This window comes from Thunnus albacares, chromosome 2 (assembly GCF_914725855.1).
Source record: "Thunnus albacares chromosome 2, fThuAlb1.1, whole genome shotgun sequence".
In the NCBI taxonomy this organism is placed as follows: Eukaryota; Metazoa; Chordata; class Actinopteri; order Scombriformes; family Scombridae; genus Thunnus; species Thunnus albacares.
In genome coordinates this window covers 36,443,875-36,453,447 of record NC_058107.1, presented here as the reverse complement: position 1 = coordinate 36,453,447, position 9,573 = coordinate 36,443,875, and positions in this window count along the sequence as shown.

Genomic DNA, 9,573 nt, shown 5'->3' with positions numbered 1-9,573 from the left:
TTTCTGCATTCTTGTCTCTTTGTTATACAGTAGGCGTGGATGCTCTTTGGCATGAATGAAATCCTTTAAATTGAATTATTAAATCTAGAGCATGTAATATTAAACCGAGAGCACAAATGAGTTATTGTTTTCGTCATGGCCCATCCCAGGCTCCATATCCAAGTCATGATTATGACTGGGAAACTGGGAGATTTCATCTAACCCATAACGTAAACATAAACACACCATAATCTTAGTTTAACCTTTTCATGCATAGTGGTCACTACAGTGGACAGCTATTCAAAAGCCATTTTCTTGGGTTTTGATGGTATAGTTGCACATCAGCCACCACAGTGGACTCTAGTGTGTCATCTCATACACTGCCATCCATTGGCCAGCCTTTGTAAGTGCAGCACAAATTACTCAAAACCAAGATGGCCGCCTGCCGGCCGGAAATACTCTATTTATATTGACTGTATGTTGGGAGAAAATGACAATTAATCATCTGTCCACTAAGTTGGACATCATGCATCGCTGACTACATTTCAACTACAATTATACTATTACTGCAACTTTGTTGTTCTTGAAAATACTTCATCTGGAGTAACTTTTTTGGCTGTAAATCAATTGATTTATGTTACTAGAATGTAACTTGCAGTTTTGAGGGGGCTAAGGATACTGAGGGAGCTGAGGATGCTGAGGTTGCTGAGGATAATGAGGGGGATAAGGATGTTGAGGGAGCTGAGGATGCTGAGGTTGCTGAGGATAATGAGGATGCTGAAGGAGTTGAGGATACTGAAGGAGCTGAGGATGCTGAGGGGGATAAGGATGTTGAGGGAGCTGAGGATGTTGAGGGAATGCCCGGCACCTCAAAAGAACGCCTGGATTAGAAAAGAAGGATCTTCTGCTTTTCAAGACATCTGTAGCTCATGTGCTAATAAATGCAGCAAGACAGAGGGGAGAGGCTGAGGATTCAGGAACAAGGCTCAATGTTTTTGCATTGCATTGAACAGTATTAGAATATGTTGACATATGTTAAATCATTAGTTTAACAGCTTTGAAATATATATTATTTTATAGTTTTAAAATAATGTATCATTTTATTCATTTGTTAAATACACATTCCTTCAATTGAAAACTCAAACGTATGCTTTCCACCTGAGTGGACATGTGAAAAACTCCTTGAAAAATGCATGTTTAAGTTCAGTTTTCTTTTTTCATGACTAAAGGAGAATAAAAACACTTAGGAAAAAGAATCCTGACTGAGGTTATCATAATTCATGCATGAAAGGGTTAACTCTTTATTTTCACAAAGCTGCTACATTTAGATAAAAGTAATTCCAGTTAGTGATGCTCAGATGCTGCTTTGGTGTGACATCGGGATAAAAATGGACTTAAATGTCAACATAAACTTAGAGGTGCCCTTTTGTTTGACTCTACCAGAGAATCTGTGGACTGTGCCACTGCCTACAGGGACAATGTTTCCATCGCTAATGGTGATGTACCTGTAACATCATTTCATCAGACATTATGTCCCAATTAAAAATCTGTTCAGGCATATTCACAAGTCTGTTCCAGAGTCGAATCATCTCACATTTCTGTCTGACATTTGGTGGTTCCCATCCCATATCACCACTTTTTAACTGGCCATAACTGTCAGTTTTAACTAATAGTTAAGTGAGTCACTTTAAAGCCTCTTTCTTGTAATCCTACCCACCCACACACACACACCCCGACCAATGATCCACCGGGAGGTTTCTAAGGCGACCCTGGCAGTCAACAAACATGGCTGATGCTGCAGGGAGCTCTAACCAACATGAGTGAGTACTGTTGCAGATTATTTCACTGAAGAATGAACTTTTAAAGTAAAGTCGACTGTAAAATATGATCCATTATGTGATTTATATGAGTCTGAAACAATACAAGTAAAACTATGTTGTTTTGTCTGTTTAATTTAAAACAACAATCATTTTTCCATCATTTGAATGTGACAAGTGTGACAAAAGGTAGCTCAGACATAAAAATGGGCACTTTGGAAATGAAACTATATTTCTATATTAATGGTTTTATTTTAACGGCGTTATTGACTGGTTTTATTTGGTGCTAATGTTGAGGTGAAAGTTTATTTAATAAAGGCTTATAAGGCTTATAGTTGTTTTTGTGATATGCAGTATACTTTTTATTGAAGAAAGTGATTACATAGGACTCTTCTTTGGTAGTATTTTTTTTTTTTAAATCGCATTATTTTCCTTTACTTGCAATTTTTCCCCAATTAATGCAATTTTACTGCAAAAAGAGCACATAAAACATTGCAGTGTATTGCAATTTTTGATAAAAAGCTGCTGCAAATTCTGTGGAACAGCCTACCAACATAAATGTAAACAGCAAACAGGCAGCCTCAGTAAAAAGCAGCTAAAACTTTTTAACTTAGCTTTTAATTAACACGTCTGTATTTTTATTGTTTTTTAAATTCTTTTTTCTTATCTAATAATTTAATCAAGTTTTTAGCTTATTTTTATCATAATTCTTGAATTTCTGTGTTGTTATTCTCTTTTTTTCATCTTGATTTTTAACTTTATCTTTGTTTTTAATGTGAAACACTTATTTCTACTTTATAAATTGTGCAACATAAATCAATTTTGATTGATCTTTTCATCTTTTCCTGCTCTCTCCCAGGCGATCCTGCTCCCACATCCCAACGTTCTCAGCCCAACATCCTATGATACCCAAACTCTATGTGATGCCATGGAAGCAGGACATGAAGAACCAGAGGCTCCTGATGAAGGTAGGGAACGAAACAAACACACCTCACTGCAAACTGATCGGTCTGTTATGTCGTCCTCCATCTTGTTTGTGTGTGTGTGTGTTACAGAACGCAGCCCTGGCGAGGATCCCTGTGGTTCCTCATGAGGAATCTTTGTGTTTTTGTGGTCGGGAGCGTCTCTGCCACAGTCAGGACTCCAACCACAGCTCTCCATCCTCCTCCTCCTCTTCCTCTTCCTCTTCCTCAGCCTCCGCCTCCGCTCCTCTCAGCCAAACAGGACTGACAGCTCATCACTCCTCCCACTTCTCCAGGTATCAGAGACTGATGCTCAAGAAAAGATTTGACTGCTTTCAATAAACATTTTTGATGATTCGTTGACTCTTATGAGACATTACAAAATGGCCATAAACAAAATGAAACACTGATTTCTTACCAGAGGAGATGTTTAGTGTGAATAAAAACATTTTCTTCTGTTTTCCTGCAGGTACAACAGCTCTGTAGTGACGACCAGGCAGCTTTACCAAACCTAAAGACTTAAATAAAGTCTGCTTTAAGCTCTGAAAAACACAGCTGTGCTCAATCTTTTTTTTTTATTCATTTAAACAGGTCGTTTGTAAGTTTTAGTGAGCATGTTTTAAATACACATTATTTTCTACATGGGGTTCCACAAGGTTCAATACTTGGTCCACTAATTTTTCCCTTACACAATAATATAACAACACAGTGTACAATTTCATAACCACCAGGACAACACATAGCTATATCATTATTGCCCGCTGATTTCAACAGTTTAAATTGTTAAAGATGAAATATTATAGATGTGTAACAACTATTTCAAATACGTGAGGACAAAACTGAGAATTATATGTTTTGGTCCTGATTCTTAAAGAGACTAAATTCTTGAAAGAATTTAACTCTGCCAAAGAAGAATGAATCTGAGATAAAAAGCCACAGTGTCATTAAAGACAATGATATGAACATTTGTAGGTATATAAAATACCGGTAAGACAGCATTTTTCCACCTGCGAAATGCTGCAAAAGTCAGCCGATATCTTCCTCTGAAGTTAATTCATGCTTTGGTTTTCTCTCATCTGGAAACTATGGAAGCCCATTTCCACCACTGTGATGAAAAAAAAAGATCCTGTAAGTCATTATAATGAGAAACTATCTCAAAATAATGACTTAGTATCTCATAATAATGACTTAGTATCTCAATCAATTAAATCAATTAAAGACCATTTCATTCTGTGATTCATTCTTATTTCATCTTCACCCTATTTGTTGTTTTTCAGTTCAAGAATTATCTTGAAAATGACTGAACATCGCCATCTACAGGCCTTATGCCACTAACTTCTTATTTGTGCTGTATGAAAACAAAAGACTATGTGTACTGTGATTATTTGAAATGTTTGTATGTATTTAGTATTAAGTGTTAAAAAAAAGAAAACTACTAACACTTGCTCACATGTGGTGTGGCCACCACAGGGCTGAATATCATATATTATTGCATTAAGACTCACTTTTTAAATCTAGTTTTTAAGTATGTAACTTAGCTTTTATCTAATGTTACTGGAAGTTCATTTTAATTTCATTTCATCATATCTAAAATTTTATTCCTATTATTCCACCCTGTTTATTGTACTTTAAATATTTCCATGTATACAATTTGATATAAAGCACTTTGAGCTACACTGTATCTATGAAATGTGCCGTACAAATAAAGTTTATTGTCAGATATAAACTATGATCTAAAGTGCTATCAAGTAGCTTATGTTCTTGCTATAGTTCATCATTATTTTGTTAATTTGGTTTCCTTTAGTTGATACTGACAAAAGCAAATGCATATTACCTCCATTTTTAAAACACATCTTTACCTCTATAAAAAAATCAGTAACATTGATTTGATCAGTATATCAGAGCTCAGGATGGTTCTGTAGTTCTCATGTTCACCACAGGATGTCAGTGTTGACTGCTGTAACTGCTCAGTGGTCTTCATCATACAGTCATCATCAACAGGACCTTCAGCAACTTGTTGATTCAGTTTTAACACATAATTGCTTCAAATCTTCATCTTTTTCTTCTATATTTAAAGTACAACGTGGTTCTAAGAGCTGCCTCAATGATGTTGCTTTAACCTGATCAGAGCAATCTGTTGGCAGAAAGTTTAATAAATAAATATTTTACAGTATTTTACAATTTTACAAATATTTACACTGGAGTCATCCTTTACTGGTTGAAGTTGCTCTTTGTATAATTAGGATTCTGGAGTGTGCTTTTATGAACTTTTTAGGGTTTAATTACAATAAATTAATGACTCATTAATTTATTCATTTACTTACGTGTCACATAAGGAAACAACAACAAAAAGACACCAAGCCAGTAACATTTAAAAGCATTCTTAAAATAATTTAATTCATGCAACTCCATTTTGAAATTAAATTATTGATTCATACTTAATAAGGAAATAGAATCATATATTGGCAAATGTAATGATTTGTTTTCATTATGTTTTTATTTTGAACTTATCGTTTAAAAGCAAATAAAAATCTATAATAGCTTTAAAAAATATCTGTAATTTATTAAGTGATTACTGTAAAACAAAATATTAAAAAGTCTAATGGCTCAGAACACAACATTTTAACATTGTAATATTAACAGAATTATGTAAAATAAGTGTAAACCAGTGACAACATGGTGGTGATGAGGATGTAGTTATTCTATTCTTCTTTTCTTATTCTATTCTTTAGTTATTCTACAGAGATTTATTTTAAAAATACAGATATTTACTTTGGACATTGTCTACATTTTTACAGCCCAACCATTATAAAATAAAAAGAAAATCTCATTATAAAACATTGCTAGAATGTTAAACAAATGTATAAATCTGCACAAAAAATGAAAAAGATTGCAGAACTACCTTAAAAGTACCTAATTCAAATGAAGACTCTTGTTTTCATACAGTAATGTTTGGTAAATTCATAGGATTATCCAATCCATCCACAAGAACTCCCCATCAAAGTACAGATTTCTGGGTGTAAAACACAGAAAAATTATGTAAAATTACATTCAAATTACCCTCCTTTAACACTCATTAACGGTATCTTGAGAGCTTTAAGCTTTTATTTTATGTGATTATCCAATCTATTAACAGTAGATCCCTGGTAAATGTTGGTTTTATACTGTACGAAAAATAACATCATGTGATAATAGTTTACAGAAACATAATTTTAATAATCATTACTACATTACTAACATTTGATAGTATTTAAAAGCAACTTTAAAATATATCTACATACATTTCCCCATTAATGTATGAGGTTAACTTTATATAAACATTATTTAACAGTAATTACAAGCAGCTCTCCAATATATTTACAGGATTTTCCCATAAATGTATGGAGTATACATTATATAAACATTTTTGACAGTAATTAAAATCAACTCTCCAATATATTCACAGGCTTTTCCCATTAATATATGGGGTTTACTTTATATAAACATTATGTGACAGTAATTGCAAGCAACTCCCCAATATATCTACAGACATTTCACATTAATATATGGAGTTCTGAGTGTACAAAAACCAGAAGGTCTATGTAAAAGTACCTTCATATCAACTCTGACACTGAATAAATATATACATTTTTCTACTGACATTTAAAGATTAAATCAACTACAATTTGTTGACAATTTATGTCAACTAAAGAACATCACTAAAGAACACTAAAGAACATCATGCAGGTTGATTAACTTTATGAATTAACTTCAAATTAATTAACTATTTGAACAAAAATAAATAATCTGATCTAACATGTTTTCCAGGATCTAGGGTTCATAATTTTGTATTTTATGCAGTATTAATGTTTATGGATATGTTGTATGACTTCTGCCATTCTGCCACCAGGTTGTGCCTTTGAGTAAGGTGGGAGTTTTGAAGCAGAAGTAGTAGAAGAAGAGGGACTTCCTCCAGTTGCAGTAGTTAGCACAAAGCCAGTGGGTTTTAACAGCAGCAAAGATATGCTAATGGACTGTAAGCTACACATTCTGCTTTGTTGTGGTTGTAAAGTGCACAGATAAAAAAAAAAAACTGCAAGTTATACTACAGCCTGAGTCTCTGTCTGCAACACATGACTACTTTGGTATATTTACTCACCAAATGGAAAATCTACCTGCATTTGGCGCTTGCACAACGAAACATAGTATTCTATCTGATTATTACTTTTTCTGCTGTGGATTGTGTAGACTAATACATCCATTCATTTAGAACACTGAAATTATTCAAACATCAAGCATCATCAAGGAAAAATACCATGTTGTTTGCCTGATCTTGAAGGATTGCATTTGTCACACAGTTGATTAAAGAGAAAGAGACCATTCTGCTGTGGTTGAGTTACATTGACTTTGAACTAGTGAGGGACTGCGAACAGAACAGTGAAGCTCTGTCATGAAAAGCTGTCAATTCATAAGCTGTCTTGTCTGAATCAGAAACGGTCTGGTAATATTAAGCTTGAGAGAGAATTAGCGCAGGCATGGGAAAATGCTTTCAACAAGCTTTGAGCTCAATTCTGTCTTACATTGTTTTCTAGGTGTTGCTAGACACTGTCTTCAAAGCCTGGGTTGCACACACTTCACTAGAAGCCATCCTTTCATGTCTCACAACGTTAGCTGTTCATGCTCAATATCTACAATAATGCAAATAGGCGATTCAGCTAAATAAAAACTGTCAAGTCTTTTCGAGTCATCTGCCTCAAGTCAAAGTCAAGTCGAGTCTTATCAGTGTTAGTCAACCAAGTCGCGAACTTTCATTTGCATGCAATACAATTTAAAAGTTGAATTAAATCCTAAAGGATTTTGGATCAAAGAGACAATTGACAAGATAGGAAACAAGAAAAATGAAACATTTCTGCAACCCTTTCTGGCTTTGCACAATCATTTGCTGTTTTACTGTGAAATAAAGGTTTACCTGTGAGGAAGCTTTGCCAGAGTGTCAAGGAAGGTGATAAGGGACAGACTCAGAGGCTACCAAATGAAAACAAGCAAACTCAAACTTACCTTCACACAGTTACGCTGAGATCCTCTTTGGTTTTTGCTCTCTCCCAAACTAACATCTCTCCCTTTAAATAGGCCCTGAAATCTGTCTAGGCAGAACCATATTTCTAGCAGGGGTGTCCTTTCCCTTAGACCAACAACTGGTGAATGACAATGTCACTTGTATCAGTTAACATTGTTTACACAAACATCAACAACAGCATTATTCCTTATCGTAAACCAAAATAAGTACAAATAACATAAATACAAAACCAAACATTTAACTAAATAAAATAAATTCCCTCACACTTGGTCTAACTCATGACATCACTGGTGATGTCAGCAAGATCTTAAAATCAGGAAGTGGTTCAGTGCCTCCATTTTGTCTCCTGGCCGCATGGTGGGTGAGTATGGTAGGTTTGAACTTAAGCTAATCTATAACTCAAGAAATAATAAATAATGAGCTTCAATACTTTTCTCTCTTGATTGAACCATAAATGACAGCGATGTGACTGGCTAAACAAACAAATGATAAATATGGCAGGAAATACAAAGTTTAATGGAGACAAAATGGAGGTCTCACCCACTTTTTCACAGCCTCTAAAAACTATTCAGACAAAACAATCCCAGAACTACTTTCCTCCTCTGATCTTAAGATTTGATATATTTGATACTGATATAGTCAAAACTCTTTTTTTAACTTGGAAAAATTTAGCTAAATAATTTGGTTTTGGATATAAATAGCTTGACTCAACCAGTGAATACTGAACTGTGTCACTATTGAACATACTGTATTGAACATACTATATAGTTCTCAAACACTGGCTTGGGCAACTATGGTTGTTTAAAAAAAATAATTAAAGTTTTTAAAAAAATAGAACCATCATAATTATATTATTTTTTGGAAATTACATTAGTCGAACTGTTACACTGTTTTGTGCTTGATGTTTGTGTGATGTATAATTATTTGTGTAATGATTATCACTTTTTCATTTTCAGTCTAGGAACAAAATGTTCATGAAAATGAGATGCACTCTGGCCCTTCGTAGTCTTCCAGTGTATCAGCGCGAGGGGTCTCTGAGTTCTTCAAGACCAGCAGTGTAACTTCTCAGTACACTCACAGAAATGTCAATATCTATCAGTACAGTGTTGACATAACATATTGTATGGGAAACGAACTTGAACGCCTCCTGTAGCATTCTTAAAATTTAGGTAGATTCAAGGATAGGTTTGGACTTTTTCAAGTCTATTTCAATACAATATTCAAATGTAAAATGTATATCGACAAAGTTATTAGTGGGCGGAAATTATTCGTCCTATCTCCATAATAGCCGTAAAGCGGTCCCTTCCTATCAGGTAGGATGAGTCTCTAACCGGTCTGCAGAATTACATTGAGTGTGTTTTTCCAGTTATCAAGTGGCTCCACATGATCACAGCTGATGGAGGCTACTGTCCAGTGAGAGCTTGATTCTAACTGATGCTACCTGGATGAGATGTCCCAAACTGATTTACTGCTTCATATGATGTTCACTGTCTGTGTAGATTAGTCATTGCATAAATGCCTATCTATAGATGCCTGTTTTTTGTCTAGCTGTCAACATATCCACATTTCTATTTATTTTTTGAGACATTGAGTGTACAAACCTAATGATGAGGAGGTTCACTCAGTGCGACACCTGCTGGTCATTTTTTGTAACTACTTTTGGCATGCTTGCTGTTGGTTCTATGCCACTGATCTCTGTAATTATTGAGAGCTCATAGTACCCTATTACCCCACTAGAAAACTGCACTCCCAGAATGCA